Raw genomic sequence first — 24,554 nt, 5'->3', positions numbered from 1 at the left:
CAGGTATGTGTTTTCAGAAAGTAATCAGTCTGGAAGGGCACACAAGAAGGGCTAGTGCAGCTGCCCAGATGGAGCTCTGGTGAGACCAGGCTGCCATCCCAGTGCCAGCTGCAGGGCACAGCCCTGCTCTCAGCACCCCTGTGGGAGATGCACCCAGGTGGAGGAACTCCTGCCCTAAGTGGCAGAGCTTTGGGAGGAAGAGAATAGGTTGTTCTCCAGTGCTCTGTGTTGGAGCCAGTCCTGTTTAGTATCTTCATCAATGATCTGAACAAGGTGACTGAGTGCACTCTCAGTTTGGAGATGACAAGAAGTTAGGTGAGAGCGTTGATCTGCTGGAGGACAGGAGGCCTCTGCAGAGGGATCTGGACTGGCTGGATAGATGGGCTGAGGCCAGTTGGATGAGGTTCAACAAGGCCAAGTGCTGGATCCAGCACTTGGGTCACAACTGTCCCATGCAATGCTACAGGCTTGGGGCAGGGCAGCTGGGAAGCTGGAAAAGGACCTGGGGGTACTGGTCAACAGCAGCTGAACTTGAGTCAGTGTGTCCCCAGGTGGCCAAGAATCCTGGATTATATCAGAAATGGTGTAGCCAGCAGGGCTAGGGAGGGGATCATACTCCTGTACTCAGCACTTGTGGTCCTCTCACTACAAGAAGGACATTGAGGCGCTGGAGCATGTCCAGGGAAGGACAACGGAGCTGGTGAAGGGTCTGGAGCACAAGTCCTATGAGGAGCAGCTGAGGGAGCTGGAGGAATTTAGCCTGGAAAAAAGGAGGTTGAGGGCAGACCTCCGTGCTCTTTCTAAGTACCTGAAAGGAGGTTGTAATGAGGTAAGACTTAGTCTTTTCTCCTATGTTACATGCGACATGACCAGACAAAATTGCCTCAAGTGCCAGGGGAAGTTTAGACTGGATAATAGGAAAAATTTCTTCACAGAAAGGATTGTCAAGCATTAGTACAGGCTCCTGGAGAAGTGGTTGAGTCCCCAGTCCTGGAGGTTTTTAAAAGTTGTGTGGATGCAGCACTAGGGACATGGTTTAGAGGTGGACTTGGTAGTGCCAGGTTAATAGTTGGACTCAGTGATCTTTTTAAACCTAAATAATGCTATGATCCTATGATCAGTTTATTTAAATATAAGGAAACCACTGAGAAAGTAAATGCAATCAATACAAAATACCCTTACAGAGCTGTATATATAATGACACATGCTTAACATAAGAAACATTTACTTCAGAATTTAAGAGCTAAAAATTATTGGTATTATTGATTTTTTTTTCTTGTTCCCTGACAGCTAACCAGTTACACAGAGAGAACACACTACATGCACACAATCTTACATAGTATCATGTGAAGTAAAGAACAGTAATTGAAAATAAAAAACTCACCATGTTGTTGAATGCTACAGTGGTCAGGCAGTTCAGGATGAATAAATTCTTGTAATAGAAAATTATCAGGATGCAGCAATTATTTTCTGTTTTCTCAGATACTCAGGCTATTGACATCTCGACAAGAGGTCAATTTTCTATCAAAACAGTCTCAAGGTATTAATTTGTCTAAACCTAAACCAAATGCTCTCTTAAATAAGGTTGTTCCTGAAACTATGCATGCCCTGTTACATCTGGTGCATCATGCTTTCCCCACAGCACAGGCTTCTTTGCTTACTGTTGCTCTAAGACACTAACTCTTGTCAAGACACTGAAAGAAATCTGACTGGTGTCAGCAAATATCAAAGAGTCAAAGCCAGATCAGAAATTTTGCTGCAGGACAAAGTTCATCTGTGTTACAAATTTCCACTAAGAATGATTCTGCATTGTTCCAATGGCATCTGCACAGAAGTGCTGGGTTTAGTATCACATCCTGCTTATTTTCTGTGAATTAAAATACCTGTATCCCCTACAAAGTTGCTTAGATATCCCTCTTATATGGGATTGCTTCTGATCTTATATTTAAGAAGCTCTGTAATTCAAGTCTCATTTCAAGCCAGTGGTGATACATCTTTCTTGGATGTCATACTAACTGCCTTCAGTTCTGCCTTTTGGACAGATTTCACATTGTATATGAAAGGAAATATGTTTTGACCTAATCAGTCCATTTTGTACCTCCTGGAACAGCTATCTTGCCTCATCTCCTTGAACATACTTTCTGAGATACATTTTCAAATTTAATAGAAAGAAAAATTACATTTATTTGTTATATATACAAAATGTTTGGAGAAACTAGTTATACATATATGCATAAACATGCATATATCATGTAATGTAAAGAAATGGGATATAACAATTACATTCTGTGCAAGCATTTCTCAAACTCATTTGGCCAAATCAATAAGTGAACTTAGTTTATCAGAAAGCAATGTAACTCAATTTTTACGATGGTAAAAACCTAACTTTAACAAGGTCTACCCATCAGAAAGCAGTGCACCCTCCAGACCAGAGGGCATTTTTGTGCAGTGCTCTGAAGCTAAAATCATGACAGCCTTACAGGAAAGCATGACACTTCTCTGAGGCAGAGAAGCAAATTAGAGTATATCATTTGAATAGCTGCATTATGAAGCTATTGATGTTAACAAGGACATATGTAACTTTTTGGATCACTTACACTACATTTATACTTGCTCACTTACAGAAGCTAAAAATCCCAATCTTCTAACATTGGAATTTCATTTTCTCACTCATTAACAAAAAAGAATCCAATTCTTGCACACCTCAAGTACCTGCCTAGAATCTTGATCTTCAAAATGTAATGTATTTTAGAATTGGCTTAATTATAATTTTTCTTCCCTCATTGGGTATCACAATAAATGCTGTTTATTTTGAACTTCGATAAGTTGTGCAAAGAAGAAACACAGCAGCTGCCATCAGTAATTTGTCTGAAGTACACACTGCTTTATCCCCATGCTGGACTGCATAGATCACATGGAAGATCTATATAAGGATGAGAAATGCAGCAATCTCATCTGTATAATTTGTATTCTAGTAATAATATATATTTCGTAAAGATGACAAATAGATTTTATATACTGATACAGACTGAACAATATTATAACCCTGTTGTCTTACTGATGTCCTGGATAAACAGATTTCCAAAATATCTATGAAATATCAACCGCCACGTAAACATTTATCTTTGCATTTTATATTCAACTCAATCCACTGTTATGCAAATTGTATCCATTTATATTCTGAGTTTCTAACACTGGGCTGACACAGGCCTGTTTCCTTATACAACAAAATGTAAGTTTAAAAAAACATTAAGATGGACACACAAGTTTTAATTTCATTAAGTGTTAATAAGCATAACCAGACAACTTATTTTTCTACATTAATTGTTTCCATGTTGTTAAAAAAAATAAAATAAAGAAAAGCCTCAAAACCCTCAATACTCTAGGTAACTACTCTGTATTTAGATAGCATTTATCAGATGGAATTTGGATTTCTGGAGTCCCATAAAACTCAGCTTTGTGAGTAAACAAAACTCAAGACAGAATTCAGCTCTGATTCAAGGAATACAGTGATCTTCCTCACTCATGGGTGAGCTTTACTTTGCTCTCTGCAACCATCCTATTTCAGATAATGTATCTTAAAGTAATACTCGAAAATTGGCTTGCAAGTAATACTTCTACTGATAACAGATCCAGTTAGAGGACAGACATATTCCAGCCATGCAGACCCTGGGAAGTGAAGCATTATAAGGAAAGAAAATAGATCATTTCAACAATCAGGACTGCAGTGCCCAGTGACAGCAAAATTACTGCTTGTACTGGTGTGTGACTGGGTGCTTAACATGTTGATACAGCCTCTAATTCAGTGTAACTCTCACAGAGGTAAAATTGAGCCAGCCAGACATACTCATCTAAGATCAGCTTTTCCTGGTGAGAGACAAAGGTCTGAAGTGAATTCTTTATATAGACAATACTATAGAAAAACCAAGAAATGCTCAGCTAATATGTCTACCTAGTCATATTTCAGGATCTCCTCTGTTCAACACACTCAGATCACGGAGCAGGTCCTGAAACATGACTGACCTTTTCTGCTTTGGCAATAAAATCATTTGCTGAGAGCCCAACAGACACAGAGCAGCTCCTTAGCTGCCATGTCCATGCCATCTCTGCACACAGGCCTAGTCTTTCAATCTTTTCCCTACAAGCAGCAGAAGGAGGTGAAATAACATTCTACTGCAACACTAGTGAATCACAGACATCTTATTAAACAGATAGGATGTAAGTACTTCAACAGCAATCTCAAGTAGCTCCTATTAGATCAGAACACTTTTTTTGCTGTTCTTACATACAAATAAACAAACACACTGACTGCAAATAAAAGAGGCCACTGGGACAGTGCAGTCTAACCTGCTGTGTAACATTACAGAAACTGTCTGATACTACTTCACAGTGCCTTCCATCAAGTCCTACTTCTGAATCAGATGCAGCACACTGCTTTTAGCTCTGCTGCATTTCTAGAGGAACCCAAGAGATATTGGAGAATTTAATGAGTACATTTCAAGGATGTTTGAGCATCTAATTCCCTAAATTGCTTCAGCAATCCTAGACTTAATTCCAAATGAAATCTTTTAAGTTACAAGAATCCACAACTGTACTTGGTAAATTGTTCCAATGTGTATTTACTTCTGTTTAAAAATATGCACTTTGCTTCCATTTTGAGGTTTAATTTCCGTGTACTGAATCTTTTTGTCATACTTGTGAGTCTCAGAAGATCAATATTTTGTTGCCTTCCACAGAGAGGAAAGTTTTCTGACTCCACCCCCTCCCCAATACTGAATCAAATCAGCCATTATTTTTAGTCTCATTTGAGACTCTCCAATTCTCAGAGTCTCTCCAGTTTTCAACAACTTCTTCAAGCATGAACACTTTAACTGAGTATGTCCTGGAGTGGCCATGTTTGGAACAGAGTGGTGGCCTTCATGTATTAGTAAATAAGACCTGAGTAGTGCCTTAACCTGCCACCTGCAGAATCCTGCTACAGTTGGTAATGTACCATGCCCTCAAACACCTTTTCAGAATTTTGATTTATGGGATCACATCCCCATTTTGTGCTCTTTATTCCTGTACTGCCTAATTCTTAAGCAAAACATTTGTTTATATAGATACAGGACACACATACCAAATGATACTTTATGTACAAATTCACCCAAAATTTTTAAGCAACTTACCCTCCTCAGTATTTATCACTTCACCAATTTCTGAGCTATTTCCATACTTTACTCTTGATGATTTTATATTTTCTTTCACTCCTTGAAATTGTCCTGATTTCCAGGATTTGAAAGATTGGAATTTTAGTTGTTCAAATAACTTATTAGGCAGCTTATAAAAATAAGGTGCAAAGTATTTGTGCTGATTTTGCAACACTGAAATATTTCTCTTCATTTCTAAAATAGCAACAGTACAATGACATTTCTAGCTTACTTAAACATCATCAACGTGCTCAGATAAATTCATGCTTTAAGAGCAAAGACAATTTAGAAAGCTTCAATAATATGCATGTTTATACGTTTCATTCTTGATGAATGACGCTTTGTTAAAACGTTGGTTTCTTTTCCTTCGGTCTTGAGAACACAGTCCCTGCATCCAGAAATGACTGTGGTCTCTCTCAAGCATACAAGCCCTGAATACTAGAATTCTTTGCCATGGCCCAGCTGTGACCCACCACTATACTGTCCCTTCCCCAAATCATTAGACAGCTTTTTAAAACTGTGTCTGCAGCGTGCAGGTTGTAGCTAAAAGGGCTGGCAGGGAAAGGCAGGGAAATTAAAGGTAAGTAGAAATTATACAATAGAAATAAAACAGACAGTTACAAAGTTTAAAATATCAGCCATATGGCAGAGTTTCATATAAAATAAAGTTTTCAGGAGACCATTATTTTGTGTTACCCAATGAGTCAGAAGAGGCTACTAATGTACCTTGGCCACACTTCCACTATCCAGTAAGAACAAATATATATTTTTATTTTGCACAGTGCCAGTTCCATCCCTGCAACCCTGAACTAAGAGGATTATCTAAATCATATTTTTTATTATGTTTTTGATGTATTTCTTATAATCGTATAAAAATACAAAGGAAGACCATATAAGGACAGATGTGCTTCCTATAACCTTTCCTGAGCATAAATGTGCAGTCCCTGATTCCATGAGGCCATCAGGAGATGGTGAGATATTTTTCATTGTGCCTGTGTCTGCTTATGATGTGCAAAGTGAACCAAAGAAAGGCATCTCTCCCTGTATCAGCCTAAAAACCAGTGCCAGTTCCACATGTTGGTTTGTTTCTAAAAGTGGTGAATTATTTCAGGAATATGATTTTATATCATGGGAGTAAATTGGATTTCCCACAGTGCTCAGCTTGAAATTTTTTACTGGAAGAGAATGACAGCAATACAAGAGCTATTCCATTTCTCAGAGTTAATGGTGTCATTACTTTTTGTCCAACCATAAAAGCTTCTTACAGGCATCCACTTCCAGTAGTTGCACGTCCAAAAATAGCCATTCTGAGTGAATTCAAAGGCTCATAGAGCCACTGGCATAAACCACAGTGGCAGTAGATGCCTAAAGAAAAGTATAGAAAAGCATAAAAAGGTTGAGTAATTCTGGTATTTCCTGAGCTAGGGATGACTTCTTCTGAGAGACCTTACAAGAATGGTACCTATCTGTAACCCTGTCCTTGCCTCAGAGATGTCACTCAGCAGTCATGCTCTCACATACATCTCTATTTTGGCTGGGACTTTCACTCGAGAAAAAGAAAGTCAGAAGGGCAGGTATTTTAAAATTAAAGGCTCACTTAGCATTCCATTGGATTAATAGGAAGAGGTAGAATAAATAAAAAAGACCAAGATGCTTAAGAATTTGGCCTCAATTCTTCACCTATCTTCTCCAATGTCATATTTATCAAGGTAATGGGATGTGGGCTGGGAATCAGGCAATGATGTTTTGAAGTTGCTTCATCTCTCTTTTCCTGAGACTGTTCATCTGAGTTTATCAACCTGTTTACTTGGTTATTTAAATACTTTGAAATAGAAAAATTAATATTTTAAATAAAAATAATTATTTACTAATATATCCCAGCACCCCTCTATCTCCAGTTTTTGATCTTTTCTTCACATTTATAATAGGTGCTAGAACTTAAGGATCTTTAAGGTCCTGTTCTGCCAAAGCCATTCTGCAATTCTGTGGTTCTGTATCTCCATTTTCCATTATGCCTACACTGATGGTTTATCAGACTTACAAAATTTTTGTTGTCACTAATATATTCAAAGCTAATAATTTTCCAGGAGATTTCAGTATCCAGATCATATTCAGTATCCCAAAACATTATGGATATTCCCTGGACTTCCAACTTGTTCTGGATGTAAAAATGCTTAAAAGAGTTGTCCCTATCTATAATTTTGATGTTTGGTTTTCCCATAAGTAGAAAAGGAAGTAGAAATATATAAAATTTGAATTTTGATTTGAAATGTCTTTTTTTATCTAATAGACAAATCATTTGTCTATCTCACAGTCAATTTAGTTTCTTTTCTCTGATTTGTAGGCTGCCTATAACTGCTCAGGGAATTGCTATTAAGCTGTAATAATAAGTCCTGCCTAAATTTTTCTTCAAAATATCTCAAGCAAGCCATTATAATTTTTTTTTTAATTTGCACTAGAAATTTGGTTTTTTTCTTTATATTTGATTGCAGTACCTTTGCCTCATCCAAGCTTTTGTGCCTTCTCAGTGTATTTTACCTGAGGCAATTTTCTAATTTTTCTCATTACAGCTGTTACTTTTACATCAGGATTATTAGTAAAATACCTTATGCTTTCCTTTGTACTGCATCAAAGATCATCATATCTTTTAACTGGTAATTTATTATCTTTGTCCTGTGTCCTTTCCCCCCCAGGAATAATATTTTGCAGAGCCTGAGACTTCTGCATAATTAGATCATACGAAACATCTGCTATCCTGTCTCCCACTAAGACAAGAGGACCTCAAGGTTTAAATTACATCAATATATTCTCACTTTACAAGATCAATTATATTCCTTTTGTTTGGTCTCATTAAAGTTCAATTTCATCCACGTCCCTAACACATTTCATATAGATTCTCTTTATCTGACTTTTTCAAAGCCTAGTCATCTTCTCCCTGATGATAAACATGTCTTGATTTAATGGCATCTTTAAATTCTGTCTGTATTTCCCTTGAACTAAATTCACAACAAAAGAGTAATGTTATATTCACAGGATCACAGAATAGTCAGAGTTGGAAGGGACCCACAAGAGCCATCGAGTCACTCTTAAATGATATTGTCAATATATTCCTGAGTAAAATAAGTGGACTCTGTTCTTCTAATAAATGTATCATTAATCAAAGTACCTTCTTCAATGACATAATGTTTTCTTTTTCCCAAGATACCAGAAACTGAGGGGATAGGGTGGGGTTTTTTTGTGTGTATGAAAATGCATATAAATATATGTAAATGATAAGCAAATGTATTACTGTGAAAAACTAATTCCTAAGGTAAAAATCCAACTTTTGCTTGGGAAAAATCACACCACTGCAAACATTATGTCACCTTTTCAATAAAGTTTCAGAGTTCTACACAAGGCTGAAATGAGGCAAAGTTAGCTGAACTGATCTATTTCACATTGTCAGAAGATCCACACTTCTTCCAAATCCTACTTTTTGTAATGTGTATGTACCTTCTAAAAACATACTTGCAATGTATAAATACATATGTATACTACATATATAACATACAGAATCATATCTCTATCTATATCTATATATATCCCACATATAATAAATCATGATGGATACATTTTATGGCTATGGAAATGTTTCAACACTTTGCTTCTTTCTCCTCTTAAAATGCATTTACTGTTGGATGATTAGATAGCATTCTAATTGTAAGAAATTACATTTTTTAAGTGAAGTATCCATTGAAATTTTTTGCACCAATGGAAAACAATGAAAAAAGATCACTCTGGAGTAGCACAAAGAATATTCCTATGATGTAAAATGTTTCATGCAAGATGTAAAATATTTCTTAAACTCATGCCCCACACAGGGAAATTTACAAATTGAAGTACAGCATCATACCTAACTAAACTAAAATACCCATAACCAATTATACGATTAACATATAAATTTAACATTACAATTAAATTGCGTGTCACAGAACTGTAGTGAGTCAAATATAGTTCTAAGAGTTACATCTAAAATAGTATCAAATCATAGGCAGAATGACCACCATTAAAAAAAAAACAAAAACTCTCCCTGTTTCTAGTGCATGTATGTTTAAGTCTGCCATGTGGTAATAAAGAAACAGGATATGGAACTGATTTCAATTTTTCTCAGTATGATTAACATTGGAAAATACCAGTAATTCACTATATGTACAGATGTCACTGCTCTTCCATTTCTGTTCCAGAGGCTAGATGTCAGCTTGTCTTCAGTGTGTCCTATCAGGTCTCTCTTAGTGTAAAAAAAAAAAAAACCAAAACAAACCAAAACAAACAGAAAAAAAACCAAAAACCCCAAGTAAAAATATCTGTGGAAACTGTGGAAAAGGAAGTTCTTTCCCTACCAGAGCTTTTATAGGCCATTTCAATGTTGCTTTCAACATGCTGTAACCCCTTGCCATGCTTGTCTTCTGTACTTCATTTTTCCCTCTGCCCTATCCCCTCTGTTAACATTCCTCTAGGCCAAATCAATTCTTCCTCTTACATTCTCTACACTCTCTCCACAGCTCTGGTGTATCTAGCTCTATGGGGCTCTACTCATCATTTAAGTTTATATTAAGTTTATATTATATATATGCATTTCTACATTAATATCAGACTTGTGAAAATCATTCATGATAATATTCAAAGACACCCAATACAGAGCCCTCAGCCAGCATAACTAGTTAAATGCATAGATGGGTTATCATATGTGTAATTTTCTAGCTACCTTCACTTCCATCAAAGCAGTTGAAAGTTTGCAGTCATTTAGCTCCCTGCCTTTGCAGGAGGCAGATCTGGAGAAAAAGAATAAAAGCAATGCAGAGAGAGATCAAGGAGAAAGATCAGAGGAAAGGACTCACCTCTTTTAGTCAGTTTTCCATTTTAGTTGTTTCAATAGTTAAAGAGGTAAGAGATTTTTTGCACACTCTTTAATTCAGATGTCTGTTCCAATACTTGATGCTTGACTTTCTGAAACACAATCAAAGTGTAGGAGTTAAAACTACTAGCCTGAAACAAGATAAAATTATTAACATGGCAAGGATCTATGTATTCATTAAAGATCACAGCAATGTTGAGATGTTTTATAACAATGCTCCATGGCAAGGTCTTCACATGGTTCCACACTCTTCTTCTCACAACAAAAAAAGAATATTTTGATTGCAAAATGCTGCATTTGTGCTGCCATCTCAACCTTCCTACTCTCCCTGCACAATGCATGAAGAGTTTGTTGGTTCTTTTACCCAAAGATATCAAGACTGGTTACAGGTGATTGCCTCAGTAAATCTCTACAAGCTCACCTCTCCCCCACTCAATTCCTTCCACAACCTTTTCTCACTCTACATAAAACACCATGGAACCCTGCTGCCTGTGTCTGGAAAAACAGAGGAGAATGGTGAGAAAGCCTGAACCACCCAGCTGTATACACAGTGCTTCCCATACCAGCATTCGATGGGTAGCGGACAAAATTGCAATGGGAAGCCACTGCACATTAAAATATATGATTTTTAAAAATGATATAAACTGAAAATACTTATTTACAATCCATTTTCTCTCTCTTGTAAGGAAAATTATAAACGTTTTTTCCCTCTTATTTCTCCAGTACTACTTACTGAGGCTAACAAAAATAAATGGCTTTCCTCTGTGTTCTATATTTGTTCTCTATGAGTCATCTCACTATTTAAGTTTTGTTTCTGATCACCTAAAGGTCTAGCCTATTTTATTCTGTCTTTTTTCATGTGAACAATTTGAAAGTAGAAGCCAGAATAAGTGTGAATATTTTGTCTTGTAAACGCAGTTAATATCTCAAATCAAAATTTTACTGTAAAGCATATTAAAAGAAAATAAATTCACAGCTAAGGATGCTTTGATACTAGCCTTGGACTATACTGAAGATTTATCACTACAATAACTTGTTTGATGGTTCTTAAGTTATTTTAATCACTTGATGCTCATTCAAAGAAATACCTTTCCACACCACAGTTAACTACTGGGGGCTAGTTGTCAGAAAAAGCAAGTAAAAATTTTCAGAGTAAAAATAACCTGGAAATATTACAATTATGCTTATAAATTACAATATTACAATTACGCTTATAAAACTAGAAGAGACCAACCCAATCAGAGTCTGATGTCCCACTTCCCACAGGCTAAAAAACTTCCATAAATTAATTCCTTTGGAAGCGGGATGCACATCTTAGTAACACATCAAGCTTTGGATTTAAATTCTTTCAAGTAACCACTAAGAGGACAGGAATAGCCTCTGTACACAAGAGGTGATTATTCCTGGGAATTCCTTGACCTCTAAAGCAGTCAAACAGATGACAGCTGCCGCCTCCTCTTTGCTACTTTCTTTATATTTATTGTGAGTCCTGTTTCCAAGATAAACTAAATTTTGACACTGCTTCAGAATCTCTGACATTACTGTCAGGATAGAAACATTCTAGTGTTTTTAGTACTAGTACTCCAATGACAGCACTTTCTGTAGAGCTGGCTTTGAGGGTCTGCCTCTCCCTTGAGGTACATAGCTATCTTTAGTGTATTTCTTCTTAATTCTAGAACTAAATTTCCAGCTCTTTCTCTACAGTTGGTCTTTCTTGGTTGGTTGTGCAGGCTTTTTTTGTCAGAAGTGGGAGAAAACAGTATGTTCAAATTAGGAAAATGAGATGATAAAACTATCAGACTGGCAGTGGGATCAAGAAAGAGGTACAGAACTAGAAACTGCTTTTAAATTATTTCAGAAATGCACAGATTTCCTGTTGACAGGATCTCTTTTCAGGAAGGCTTTAATTTGCCTATAATATCAATATTATACATCATAAGCATTTCAGATTTTCCGTAAGAGTATAAAATTGAATGAGTATATTTAATTGTAGCAAGTAAACTGGATTGATTTTTTCTTATAACATCTCTTTAGGGAGCTTACAAACATAAATCTCTAAAGGAGCAAATCCTCCATGCCTTTAAGAGGAGCCTTGAGTTGTGATGACTTCCCTGAACCCATTGAAACTCCCATACTTGAAGATTTGGTTGAGAATCTTGCTGAAACTGGGCTCAGATGAGTTTCTCTTAGCTGACAGAATTTGCTTGGATAAGATAAATTTTAACTTGTCAGATATATTTAGTGATAACAGAAACACCGAAGGCAGGAATGTAAAGGTATCACCTGCAACATACAAGTGTTAAGCACCCTGTAAGCTACTGCTTGAAGTGTAAAAAATAGAAAATTTGAAAGTAATTTTCTGCAAACATCTAAGTATATATAACAGAGTTTTCAGAGATGGCCATGGACTAGTGGGCTTCAGATACTGTACAAACAGATGGCACTATCCACATCAACAGCCCAAACTAAATCAACGCTGGATTAATAGTTTTAAAATTCCTGTAATTCTTCATCTGTTTTGGTCTTTCTTATTTGTGCATGTCTATGCATGCTAGCCTTCTCTGACCACTTTCCTTATTTTTTATTTAATCAGAGAGGTACAACCAGAAGAAGTTCACAAAAAAGCAAGATGATGATGGAGCGCACAGAATGACTTCTGCATGAGGTACAAATGAATAGAGTAACACTACATAAAAAGACAAAATTGAATCATGGAAGATTATGAAAATGACCACAGGACATTAAAAGGACATTATATCAAACTGATTAAGAGTCACATCATAAAAAGGTTTTAGCTTTTTTTTTTTTCCTCAGATTTTAGCTTTTATATTTTTCAGATTCTGTACTGCTTTAGTGTGTAGTTCTGAGCTTCATATTAAGGGATAGTAAGTTCTCTCCACAGAGTAGGCGGACAAAACAGTTCCTTCTCTAGCTGGGGACCAAGGACAATCTCAGGCCCAAGAGCATAAACAACATGGACTGAAGAGAGAAAAACAAGAAGGATGGGGCTTCATAACCTAAAGCTGTAATTGGACAATTAACTCCAAGATGCTAGTGGACCAAAACTTATAAAAGTGAGAAATCTCAGGACTGGTTGTTCATTTTGTGACGATTTTGGGTTCATCTTGGGTGTAGCCCTGACTGAGCTCTTATGCTATCCAAGGTATATCCATTGAGACCTTTTAATAAATACCTCCTTTGTTCTTTAACTCCATCTAGCCTCTGCTCTAGGTCAACCTTCACAACGCATCAAAAGAAAGAAAGTTGAACAAATAAACAAAGAGGGGTGGCCCTTTCTGCAAAGTGCATTTGTACTGTGGGACTCCTGCCAGTAAGCTATGGGGATAGAATCATAACTTCAAGAGAAGGAAAAGTGTGGGAAAATTAAAGTCCCTCGATTTAGGTAACCAGAAATGTTTAGAAACATGCAGCTCAGAAAGACCCAAAGTTCAAGACATCAGGAGGCTAAGAGAATATGTTTGACATGTTCATATATTCTTTCTTTTGATCTCCAATGCGTGAAACGGGGCATGGGACAAAAATACTTTTGAGCTTGATGGTAATTTAAATAATTTTTTTTGTGTTTTTAGATAGATTGTGTTAAAAAGAAACCTGGAAGAAAGTGTGGCAAAGAACAGGAGCAAAGAATAACCCAGAATAGGTGCCTAGGGAAGCTGTGACATAGCCATTATGAGAGATACTGAACACTCAGTTGAACAAGACCCTCCACAACTTGGTAACTGCCTATAATTCCTTACTAGGTAAATTATTCTGTGAATCTGTGAGTCTGAGAAACAGACTCTCATCACATCTGTACCATTCCTGTGCAGAACACCAAATCACAGTGTGACCATTATCATTAAAAGAAATTTCAATGAGGAAATGAAGGGCACGTCTTCAAGTGTTTTATTACTTACTAAACCATTTGATTTCTCTTCTACAAGATGCTTCTTTACACTCCTGAGGTTCTGCTCATATGCATAATTTTTAATTAACAATACATACTGTAAAGGAAATAGATGAAATTTTTGCTTGGTTTTCTTTCCACTATTTTTTCCATCTCTTCTTACATTTTATTAAAGTATATTCACAGTGAAAGTGGATGACTCTCCATTTTTCTGTACAAAATATCAAGATACTGACCTACATTAACAACCCAAATTTGTTCCATTACAAAGGTGTGCTTAGAGGGGCTTTATATATATTGCAACCTTTCAGGTGAGTACCAAGGTGACAAATGGCAGACAACCTCTGATGTTCAGAAAACGCCTCTTTCAGGTGATGATTTAGTGCATATTAAGCCATTAGCATCAACAATTTTTTTACTTTTAAAGCACTGGGCAGGAACCTAGTAACCTCATATATTTGCTACCCAAATGATAGCAAAATAATAATAATTGCAGAAATTAGGATTGCCTAGTAACTACACACAAATGAACTTCTAAAAATTTAATTACAACCACACTAGTGTAGTAGTAATGGGAATACCATAAAGCTTAGCAATGAGCAGAAAACTCAGTCTTCTTCCTATAAAGCCAAGACTGCAATATCACACACATTTATTGAACCTCATTTGTAAAATTAAGAGTCTCCCTCAGACAATTAAAAATCATGCTGAGTACTCAGCCACAGTAAATTACGAATATAATTAAGTAAATAATAAGAAAGCCCAAGTCCCTAGTTAAATGCATTGCCAATTCAGCTAATCCAAGCACAGCAAATATTAATGCAATACTTCAATGTCTACAGCTCAGCTCCCGATCTACAGTAATAATAACACATTAAGGTTTTGTTCATACTCAGAGCAAACCACTTATTTTCCCCAAGACAACTGGAGCACCAGGTTGCCAATAATAAGCTGCTCATATCTTCCATCATCCTGCTCAGGAAGGCAGGCTGAGAAGATGAGCACTTTTAGCCTGATTGTATTTGCCACCAATTACAGAGTCACAGTCTTTTGATGGTTCTTCACTTTAAACTGAAAATAAGCTAACCTGAAGGATTAAAATCAATGCCAATTAAAGGGCTCTGCAAAGTGATTTTTAATTACTCTGCCTTGGGAAGTCACTACACAAACACTATTTGCATTCCATTGTTTCTGCATACAAAGCACAAAAAAATACATATTGGAAAAACCTTCTGATTTTAGCAGTTGGCACACCAATGAGAAAAAGTTTAAAGTTCTGTGTTAGCGATAAGAACTATGCAAGAAATGAAATGTGTTGAAAATTATGCTGACAGCACATGTCACTTGCCAACAATGTACACCAGCATTGATATGAGATGCTGTTTACAAGCTCACAGAGAAAGGATTAAATACAATTTAATTAATTCAAACTTAAATATGTATTTTTACCATTATACAGCAGTGTGTGAATGGCAGACATTTCACTGTCTCACTGCAGTTGTATTATTCTCAGCCCAACCTCATAAATATTAATTGCTTTTGATACTGAGTTATAAGTCTGCAGATGAGATAAAGGAAAAATCCCAAGCACAGGCTTTCCCTCAACATCAATCCACAGGAGGAATAAAATATTCTCTATGAAATGTTCCTGCATCAGCACCAGCGGGAAGTTCTGCAGCCTATTCTAGTTGGAAGTAAATGGTTTTAATTTGCTCTTCATTGTAACTGAAAGAATCAGTTATATAAAGCCTTAATATTTTCAAACCTGTTTCTTAATAAGGAGAAGCTTCCACAGCTCCTCACCTGATTGCCCCACTGTGGGATTTTTCATGCAATGTGCATGAAGAATTTGGCTCTAAAGCAGGCAGAAAACTACAAACAGAGGCAAATTAAAAAAAAAAAAAAATCATATATCCACAATTTTCTGTATCTACCACCACCCCAAGAATGCATTTTAGCAGAAATAGTTAAAACCCCTAAATTTAATAAAACTTTTTAATGTGTTTTGTTCCATTGCTCATGCTATTAAGGCAGTTGAAACTGGGTTGATAGTGCATGCATACCAATTTGTTAGCACATTAACAATTCAGTCAGCAGATCCCAAGGAAGGAAGGAAGGAAGGAAGGAAGGAAATTTTAGACCGTGATTATTATATATATTAAAAAAAAATCAGTGTGAAGCACTGTATAGAGACCCTTGAATCCAATTCCCCTTACCATTTGATACATATGTACAGAGAGAAATATTTATTCACACCACATATATGATGGAAGTCTCTGCATTGCACCTGCACAGTCAAGTGAAATGTTACAAACAAATCAACTACAATATTTTTCTCGCAAACACTTATTCATCCCTTGAAATTTACAACTAAAGTATCTGTACATCATAGAAGTGGTTGCAACATAAAATAGGTTTAAAAACCTGCGTACCTCAAGTAACATTTCCTGAAATATATAACAGTCCTTCCCAAATTACCCTGGTGTCCATATTTCTCGTACAGCCTTTACATTTACTCAATTCCCCTTTGAGAACACATATAGCAGTAAATATGTCAGTAGCACTTCAAGAATTATTGTGCTTTTAAACTACCCTAAATTTTCATCTCTCTATTCCCCAAAATAACATGATGGGCAGTAGAAGATAATAAAAAAACCCCAAGGTTTATTGTTTCTCCTGGTACACAGTCAAAAGTAGACAATTTCAAAGTACATCTTCCAGAAGATACATGTGAATTTTAAATTCAAGCTCATGATTTTATTGCATGAAATACTACTCCTGCAATCATCAAAAATCCCTTTGCTTTGAAATACTGAAAAACTGCTTCCAGCCTAAATAGCTAATTTGAGCAGTTTTTGATACCGAACGTGTTAAAAAATGGCATCCAGCTGTTGCAGGAAGAAACTTTCAATTACACAGTTGGCTGAAAATGTGCTGCATAGTCAAGAACTCTACTTGTACAGCTCTTTAGGAATCTGCAAACAGAGGGATACTTTGCTAATCTAATCATACCTTTTAATAAAGGCTAAATTTCTATTACCACAAATCAATCTGTGCAACAGATCATCTGTCAAAATATTGAAAAGGACATTTATTTCTCTTTACTATTTCCTGGTAAAAAATTCTCTCTCTCTCTCTCTTTTTCTTCATGTGGTCCAGGTCATTCTGCTCTTGTTTTGGAGCCAAAGCTAAACATCACTGTGTGAATATGACAGAGGCTTTCCTTGCAAGGTTTCCATGATTAAAACATCTGGCTAGGTAATGGCTTTCACATACAGTGCACAATGTTTTATGTTCAGTCATCATCCATTCGCTGTACTTAAAACTCAAACCTTCAAACCTCCTGAACAAGGCTCTAGTTACACTTGATGTGGAAAAAAAAGCTGTCAATAGAAAATTCATTATCTTTCCATCATGCTATACTGGGTGATAAAATGAGAAAACTTTACTCCTGCATGAATTCCCACCAAACTGAACTGTCTCTGTTAGTCAAGGCACAGTAGGGATTATGTCCTGCACGGAAAAGTATTCCTTTTGTTGGTAGAGAAATTGCCTTTTTTTTTTTTTTTTTATCAGTGTAAACCATGCATTTTTCTGTCTTGTCAGAGTACAAAAGACCTAAGCAAGTTCAAACTAACTTGTCAACAAAGCTGATTCAGAAGTGTACAAAAGAACCTTATATGTCCCAGGCTTAAATTACAGCAAGCGTAAGCTCCTGATGCACATCTAAGCAAATGAAGAGTTACATAGTACAAAGTTTATCTTTACTTTGTATGTATTTTAAATTATTAAAAAAAAAAAATTAACAGAAAACACTGCCAGGGTGACCCTACAAATATTTTCTCTTTATTTTGTGCTAATAAGCAGGGCATATGAAGACAATTTTATGGAATCATGAATATGGTACATTAGTTCCATTAGGTACATTAGGAGTTTCCTGCTGGCCTATTGCTGCTCTCACTGGCTGCCAATATTGCTGTGATTTGAACAGGAACATAGGTTGAAGTAAAGAGCTTTTTAAAAAAACCCACACAATGTAATAAGATTTATTACATCTAACTACACAAGCACTGTTTTTCAATTATATTTTTCTGCAACGAAATTGAAAAAAATATCATCTAATCAAGAGAAATTTTATACATAGTTTTTTTTTATTATAAATTTCACAGCATGCCAGTATGCAAGAGAATGTCAAAGAGAAAACACAACTCCTGTAACTGTGCGCTGTTTTTTGCTTAATTCATTTATTGACTGCTTGATTAGTTAGTTTGTGCAGTACTTAGGAAATGTAAAACAGTAATAAGTGCTAATTAATCATTTATATAACATTCAACTACAGCTGCAAATTGCACAAATATAACAAAAAATATGAACTGCATACTGGTGAAGTCTACGTTGCTGGTGAACTTCCTTCATTAGGGAAAACAAAAGGGAAAAGCAGTCATAGGCAGCAATCAGGGGGCTGTAGCTGCAGAAAGCCTGCTCCACAGTGAGCAACAGAAGCAAGAGATGAGGTGAATGAGCGATACTAGAAGTGCTGCCCAACTGCTGTATTAAGGAGAACATATGGCAAAAAGAGGCAGAATTGCAAGGGAAAAATGACAGTTTCATTGAATTGCAAATGAGAGGCAATAATTTCAACATCCACTGTGACAGAATACTTCTGTGTGTTATTACAAGCTCTGGTGGATGCTGCCTTAGACCAGTTAATGAATGGAATCATTTGATGCAACAGCATTTAGTGCAGTAAGGCTGGAAGTGGAAAAGGTGCTCCTGATAACGCTTTCTGATGACCTAATGGACCTGCTCTAACTGGAACAGCCGTTTCTGCTGTCAGAACAACTTAAGAGCTGAGTGATAAAGAGGAGACAACATTTATCACTTCTTCCAAGTCTGAAATCATGCATAAATGGATGAAGCAAATGGAAGAGAGTACCTAGTGATGGAAAAAGAGCAGGAAAAAGCATCTAGTATATGAAACATGCAGAAAGGACAGAGAGATTTGCTGCTCTGAGAATAAATCTGTTTTGAGTTCTATGAAAACACCCACAATGGATGAGTAGAAGAACATCATTTATGCCAGAAGTTAAACACCTGATAGTTAACAAGAAAGAAAGAAAGTTACTTTGACTATTATGCAGATGAAAAGGAAATCCTTTCAAAATACTTCTGCTATGACTTTCAAAGTTATACAAGTAATAATGATAGTTGAAATGTACAACTAGATATTAAAAGGTAAAACTAACTAATGGGACAAAAGATGAAAAATTAAGTTAACATTCATCATCATAAGCAAGAATATTAACACTCTTAGATACTATTGTTTCTATAATATCAAAGGTTTTCCATATGAGAAGAAAAGAAAATTTTAATGCAACTTTATGGAGAGATGCATTTCCGTTTCTTATTTTTTGATGGATTTATCTTCTTTGGCCTGCCAGTATATGAAAACAGTCTGCAGAGATGATTTAATAGCACAACATACAAGGGTTTTTTCACATTCTTTAAATATAGAGAATGCTGAAAAATGTGATGGATGCATATACTAAGAGATAAAGAAGTCAAAACCATCTTGCTGTACCATTGTTAAATTCATCTAATACTGCCCAAAAAGTCCATCAGAGTTCACCTGTAATTTTCAATTAATTTGCTCTGGAACATTATTAGGTCTTTTTATATCTCATTTTTCCAAGTCTTCCTTTTCTTGGTTTGGGGAATTACCATTGTTTTAATTGTTTATTATTTATGAAGTTATCTTTATGATCTAATTCTAAATTTAAGGCAAGCAAGGCGAAATCTTTTTAGTTATTCTGGATTTTATCTTGTTTACCATTAACTATGGCCTAGTATCCAGGAATCAGAGTTTTATGGTTCTGGAAGGCATTGAGAGCATTAACTTTCAACGGAGAATCTTAATATGAGATGTAAATCAGAGTTGTAACTTCATGCTTATGGAATGTAGGAAAAATTAGTTAATAAGTTTTCACAAGAATAGACTTTTTTTATTTTTGCTGTCTCTGGGCTAGTCAATCTCATAGGAGTCCCACAGATTTCAGAAAATACCCCCAGTAGCTGAATCTTCATGACATGCTACAAAAACTTTTATTGTTTAAGCTTGTAATGACATGCTGGGTGCTACATGGTGCATGACTCACATTCCTAATGAAGATTTTGTAACAAAACTGGCAGTATCCTAAGTGTATCTACATAATTTTCAACAGATCACTTGGTAAACATTGCATAATGGAAAATAACAACCTTAGGATGGAAAACCATCCTCAGAATATAATCAAATTGTTTCTTCAGATGGCCCTTGCCTTTTTCCATATTTTAGTTAAAAAACTACTGTGACTGAAAATCAATTCTCAATATGAAAAAATTCCTTTCACCAAATTTTCTGAACAAGTACAGAGTATTTTCTATTTTAATTTTCCCAATCTACAAACATACCACCCTAACCCACTAGAAAAATTCTTCTTATATTTGGAACTTTGTTACTATGCACTTTTCAAGTTCTCTTTTTGTTAACTCTGTGTCTCTAAAGTCCTTGTATTTAAAATGCAGGAATATTTATAAAATAGCATATTCATTGATGGGTAATTCAGAGGTTTTTTTTAACATAAGCTCTTGAGGAAGTGATTAATAAATGCGCTGGGAAAATAAGCAATAAATGTCTTTGGCACTGTCTCTATAAAATGTTGGCTGAATGTCTGAATGTATTCACTTTGTTCCTTTGCGGCCTGAAGTGTTGCTTGGTAATATCGGCTTCTGTCTGCTAAATTACAGAAGAGAACAGTTCAGACATGCTTTCATTCTAGGTTACTGAACTCAAAATACCAGAACAATACAGTATCTAAGTTCTCCAGCACTTGAATTACTCTCAGTTGTAGCAACCACTGGTAATACAAACATCAAATGTATAGATTTGCATGCTTTTGGTAAATACATTCTGTGTTCTGGACTTCCTTCACAAACCATGTCTCTCTAGGTGTTTAGCATCTGACTGCCATGCTGAATCCATCACTAAATGGTAGCTTTCACTTAAATATGCTGGCACTCAAAACTTCTCTGTATGGCATATTATAGGCATGGTCAGAGTGTCCATGCATAAATCCCAGCCTGTAATTTGCAAAGAAATCTTCACATGGGAGGAGCATTCATTTAAACTGACATAGACTTCTCCACTGACATTCCACTTATCAAAAAGTTAAAAGCAAAGTGATGAGTCAAGTGTAAAGACTTGAAGAAATGCAAGCTTATCATGAAAATTCAAATCACTACTCTGAATGCTGGATTAATTTTATTAATCATTTTTCAATTAGACTTCTGGCCTCAAGCAATCAAACTACTTCAGTGATGTCAGCACTAAAAATGGGTAAGTTTTCCTAAGAAGTAGACACAATAGATGCTATTTAAAAATAACTTTTAACAGGAAAACAAAAAAACTTTCAGTTGCATTATTTGGCATGCAACTACAATGACTACTGGCTTTCTGTCCAAGCAAGTATGACTTGATGGGGTTTTAAATAGCTTCCGAGCACTGTTTTCTGAGTGTCCTGAAGAAATAAAATTGTGAGACTGATTTTGCATTTGCAACCAGAATGAATCACAGCTATAGATTTTTAATGCATTCTTTGTACAAAACATCATAGCATGACATCACTGAGCATAATTCGCATTCATTGCAAATTGTTTTTATAAAGAAATTGCTATTGCAATTACAAAAAAAACTTGGTAATATAGAGTTTCATCAAATATCTTCACCATGATTTGCTTTCACCTGATTTTGTTTTCATTTCTAGGATGGCAAAATTAGCCCTGTTACTTGGCTGAATGTTTTGTGGCTTTCTGTAAATGCAGATTTTCAATTGAAGTTTTACAGTACCAGATGAACAATTCAGTCAGACCTCTAAACCAGGCCTGAATCTAACATGTATCTACTGCTCTGCTGATTACAACCTCTGCCAAAACTTTCAAAACAATCACATCAGGAGAAGAAACATAGATATCAATATCATATCCTGCTTACTGAACTGAAACAAGATCCTTCTACACATTGCTCAGAATTACTATTGTGCAATACCTTTACTGAGTCCCAGAATCAATAAGCATGGTGTGTTAAGGTTGGCCAAGCCAAAAATAAAATTATACATTAACTTGTGTGATTTACCAGAGATGACTGCAACAATAACCAAAGTTTCCTTACATCCCCATTATCCCCAGTCGCGCTACAACAACAGCGTTTTTATCTGGGAAGATTTTTTTCCTCAAGAATAATTATCAGAAAGAATGTTTTGTAGCAATTTCTGGGGTATCCCAGTACTGTATTGCAACAGACATCGAAACCAGGAGGGTCAAAGAAGATCAAGTCATAGAATTGCTGCCATGGTAGGAGGGCTGATTTACTTCAGTTCCCGAAGGTGCAGCTTAAGGTAACGCATGAGGTTGTAGTTACTGGCCTACAGTCAACCTACCTCATCTATGCAAGCTGTACCTTTCCTGACTCGTATTTTCTCACTATCCAAATTAAAATTTCTTTTTCTATAGCTACATTTCCCCCCAATACTTTCTTCCACTTTGAAGGCAAAAAATACACAGTTGACGAGTTTAAACTCGTGATGGGCAGAAAACTGTTGAAAACCACACAGTACCTTGCGATCCTGAACATTAGAATACAGAAATCCTGGTGAATGAAGGCTTTTGTATGTAAAAAATTGAACTGGTTTCTTATCTGTTCTGAAACCAATTCAGTGATGTGTCATTCCGTACAGGGAGATGAACTGAAGTGACGTAATTGACAATTTCATTGGCAATACTGAAGTGGAAGCTATTATTACTCAAAACCCAAGAGACTGATATACAATACCAGGGAGGATGGTGTTTGTAGAGCTGTTCCCAATGCCATAAGTGGCTCAGCAGCACAACCAGCAAGTGTAGCCTCTTTACAATAATCTAGACAGATGTCCTATTCACTTCTGGGTTGTGTTTCTCTATGATGTAAAAAAAAAAAAAAAAAGTATCAGAAGAATAGAAGAATATGAGTACATTTAATTATGGCATACAAGTATATTGCAAAAGTTAAAACAGTTTTCAAAGTAATCATAAGATATGAAAGAAATTATAAATATCCCAACTCAAATATCAATATAATTAAAAAAAATTCCTGAAGAACCAAAAAATTAGCAATTTGTCTTTTCAACCACCCAATTTAAAACTGTTTCTCTGAAATTTGATTTCATATGCAGGGCCCTCATGGTCTTACATTCTACAGAGCATCTACACAACCTGTACTCCAGATCACAGCTATTTGAATGCTGTAAAGGAGTCCTTTTCACTCCATTTTAACTGTCCTTTTAGTATTTTAATTTAGCTCCATGCATATACACAAGTTCACAATGCCTCTAAACATAAAGTTTGGGTATAACTATACTGCAATTTTGCCTGTGCAAGGCTGCATAGATAGGGGTAGTGATGTGACAGTCCATTGCTATAGGACAGTCCTGGTTTTCTCAGTGTCTTTAGCCTCAGGTTAGCAAGGTCTTCAAATGCAAGTGAAGTTTGCTTTCTATCACCAGCAGAGGGTTCTGCGGTGAAGGAGGATTAATAATTCTCCTTCTTTTGCCTTTCCCAAATTGTTTGCGTTTTCACAATCTGCAAATAAATTGCACAGTTTAGTTTGCCAATGACTCACTTTCTTTGAGTACCAGACACGCAAGAGGAGGTCAGAAATCCTAGCTGTACTAATTACAACACAATTACTGATTCATTTCACCTCCCTTTAACTATCCAGAGGGCTGTACAGAACCAGCTGGTGTGTCTATGTATTCATAAGATACACATTTATTTTTGTCATGTGAGGGAGGTATGTGATGGGTTTGGTGGTGGGGGACTGGATCACAGTTTTTTAAGGATTCATTTAATGACTGCATTTCTTTTAACAATCCTCCACAGTGGGAATGGTTTGTTGTTTGGATTTTTTAAAAATGTATATATATTATGTATATGTATGTACAATGCCTGGAACAGTAAGTCTAAGATTATTGGTTGGACTTCTCACATACTGCAGTGACCCCTGCATTAAACAGCAGCACCATAATAGTATCAGGAGTCTTTTTTGATGGCAAGGCATTAATGGAACAAAGCCCTGATTCACAGCATAAGTGCATGAGGAAAAAAAAAAATCCAGCTAAAGCAGGGGGAATGTTACCGAAGCAGGAAATGCTTTAATACCAGAGGCAGCTGAGCTCCCTCAATAGAGCTCACTTTAACTGCAGGATGAAGGGATGGATAAGAAATGGAATTCAGTTGGGACTGAATTAGATTGGTAGGAAAATGTGTCAGATATTTTGGTTTAATGTTGTTTTGCAGAACCACGGGACTGTCCTTGGAGAGTTAAAAAGGTTTTGATATAGATAATGGCATAATGGTGCATTTCTGATTAAAATAAATTTCACCCAAAAAAGTCAAGAAAAATTGTATCCTTACAACAAATCAATACTTCAAAGTCTATTTTGCAGGATATTTTTTCAGTATACACAAAAGAGTAGTTAGGCAGTTTTCAGAA

General features: G+C 36.0%; 1 protein-coding gene across 4 annotated transcripts in view; it reads right to left on the bottom strand.

Moving 5' to 3' along the window:
- DLGAP1 (DLG associated protein 1) overlaps positions 1 to 24,554 on the bottom strand; it is a 395,614-nt gene that overhangs the window by 237,194 nt on the left and 133,866 nt on the right. For all 4 annotated transcript variants that reach the window (XM_053984133.1, XM_053984159.1, XM_053984150.1 and 1 more), the window contains 2 exons: positions 22,852 to 22,980; positions 10,067 to 10,171 (listed from right to left, as the gene is read on the bottom strand). The gene's annotated coding sequence lies outside the window, so the exon portion shown is untranslated. The remainder of the gene's footprint in view (positions 1 to 10,066; positions 10,172 to 22,851; positions 22,981 to 24,554) is intronic.

Source organism: Vidua macroura, chromosome 1 (genome assembly GCF_024509145.1).
Source record: "Vidua macroura isolate BioBank_ID:100142 chromosome 1, ASM2450914v1, whole genome shotgun sequence".
Lineage (NCBI taxonomy): Eukaryota > Metazoa > Chordata > Aves > Passeriformes > Viduidae > Vidua > Vidua macroura.
Note: the sequence above shows the minus strand (reverse complement) of the source record. Positions and strands in the feature narration are given on the sequence as shown.